Source organism: Vigna radiata, unplaced genomic scaffold, assembly GCF_000741045.1.
Source record: "Vigna radiata var. radiata cultivar VC1973A unplaced genomic scaffold, Vradiata_ver6 scaffold_180, whole genome shotgun sequence".
Lineage (NCBI taxonomy): Eukaryota > Viridiplantae > Streptophyta > Magnoliopsida > Fabales > Fabaceae > Vigna > Vigna radiata.
In genome coordinates this window covers 131,027-133,755 of record NW_014542002.1, presented here as the reverse complement: position 1 = coordinate 133,755, position 2,729 = coordinate 131,027, and positions in this window count along the sequence as shown.

Sequence of the window (2,729 nt, the reverse complement as noted above, 5' to 3'; positions counted from 1 at the left end):
GGTTTTCAAAATGTTTAACTATCCCAAAAAAAGGACATTATAAAGAAACAAAATATATTATTTAGTTTTTTAGGAAATTGCTCAGAGAATTTGTATGGAAAAGATTTNGATTTTTGGGNGGNGAACCTGACAAGGACTGGCCTTGCTCCTACGTATCTCCACTTTGGATGGAGAATCAAGGATCACGTAGTTCTGGCCGAGAGAATGTTTGTTATTTGAAAATATTTATTTCGGTATTTGATATAAAAAAAAAAAAGGTTCTTAGCACGAGGACGATGCGTGCGATCACACACGTGCTTAAACCTTTAAAATATATTTTATTTTTTTTATAAAAAGGGAAAAGGTCCTAGCACGAGGACGATGTGTGCGATCACACACGTGCTTAAACCTTTAAAACATATTTTTTAATTATTTTTATGAAAGACGAAAAGGTTTTATAGCACAAGGACAATGTGTGCGATCACACATGTGCTTTAACCTTTATGTTATATTTTTTATTATTTTTTTTGGAGAAAAGAAGAAAAGGTTTTATAGCACAAGGACAATGTATGCGATCACACATGTGCTTTGACCTTTAAATTATATTTTTTATTATTATATTTTTTGTAGAGAAAAGAAGAAAAGGTTTTAGCACAAGGACGATGCGTGCGATCAGACATGTGCTTTAACCTTTAAAATATATTTTTTATTATTTTTTTTAATACTTTATATATTTTTATTTTTTACTTTTTCATTTTTATAGTTTTTAAGGAAAGATATGAAGATAGAAAATAAATTACAGCTAAAAAAATATATTAAGAATTAAAGAACAAAAAATACTAAAAACTATTTTTTTATATTTTTAAAATTTATCTTTTTTCATTTAAGAAATATTTAAAGAATAATAAAACAAGAACAAACTAAAAATCATATTTAATTATTAAAAAGAAAGATGTCGTAAGAATCTCTAAAACTACTTTTTTTATTATTTTGTAATTTTTCCTTTTTTTTATTCTTTATTTTATAGTTTTGAAAGCATGTGCAATAAATATTGAAGTGTAGTAATGAAACAAACTTATAAACAGAATTACAAAAACAAGGAATGTGAAGATATAAAATTACAGGGGGTTATATGCAATAAAAATCTGATAATCAAATAAATAAAAAATTAAAAAAAATCATGAAATAAGACAAAAGTATAGGTGTAGAGAAAACTAGGGTGCATGCAACCCGAAGCCCTTTTCTTTCTATTCCCTTAAGTTCTCTTCTTATAATTGAATTTTCTCTTTCTCTTTTTCTTTCTGTTCCCTTATGCTCTCTTCCCGAAGTTCAATCCTCTTCCCCTTTTCTTGTTTACAAGGTGCATATTTATATACACACATTTGTAATATTATTGTGATCTTGCCTTAATGGCAAATTAATTGTCAATTAGCAAAATAGGGAAATAAATGGTCTTGATTGAAGAAAAATAAATCAAATTAAAAATCATATTTTTCTCTTTAGGAAGAAATTGAATACAACAATCAATATATTATTTTTAATTATTTGTAATGATTGTCATAATGTTGATTCGAATTATTATCAAACAAATAAAACAAAATTTCAAAAATATTCTAAAGTGATGCATTAATATTAATTGCTTATGTGCATTTTTTCAAGGAAATCAAATCCAATTCATCACGTGTAGCACCTCTCCCATCTTATTCACGTGCACCCCCTTTTTTTCTCTTTTTTTTTTCTTATTTCCTTTTGTTTTTCTTTTTCTTTTTTTTTCTTCTTTTTTTTCGTTTTTTTTCTTTTATTTTTTTGATTTTCTTTTTTCTCTTCTTTTTTTCTTTTATTATTTCTTTTCTTTTCTTTTCTTTTTTTTAAAATGAATATAAAAAATAAAATCAAATTAAATAATAACAAAGAAAGCTAAATCAAATACCAAATAGTAAAATTAAAATTAAAGATAATAAAACAAAATGAAAAATAAAATAAAATAAGACAAAAATAAAAACAAGTCCTATTATTTAGTCACCCGGACGAAATTGGGTGTTGACAGCATACTTACTTGAGTGGAGACTTTGAATTCTTGCAGAAAAATTGTTCAAAAAAATTGAATTTTTGGTGAGTGGGTGATGAGAAAGTGAGGAGATCTCTCTAAAAACTCTTGAAGGTGAAAGGAGAGTGTTAGGGCTTAGGGAGACCACTCAGGCGAAATGCAAAGAAGAGTTTCAAAGTGAAGAACTTCAAAAATCGCTCAGCTTTTAAGAAAAGTCGAGACTCATAGCGCCGCAACTGCTCAGCGGTCTACGGTAAATTTTTCTTTCTTCTTCTTTGCTTGCTTTTTGAGCAATCTTACCTTATAGCACTCAGTTTCAACCTTCAATTTTTCAAGTATATTCATTTTCCCTCTCAGATGCAACAGTTAAACATGCAATGCACAGGATTAAAAACAATACAATCAACTGGGTTGCCTCCCAGGTAGCGCTTGTTTAACGTCACGAGCCTGACTCAAACCTACTTAACACTCATCAATAAGTGCTTATCCTTCCAACACCCCTCAGTAGGTGTACCTTCCTGGTATCCTTCAGTAGATACCTAAATCTTTAGCATCCCTTAGTAGATGCTACCCAATACAAAAATTTAAAAATTGTTCATGATTACATCACCAAGATTTAAAAATTAAATTACAAAAATATTGTTCTTAGATCACTAGGGTGCCTCCCAGTAAGCGCTCTTTTTATGTCACTAGCTTGACCCGA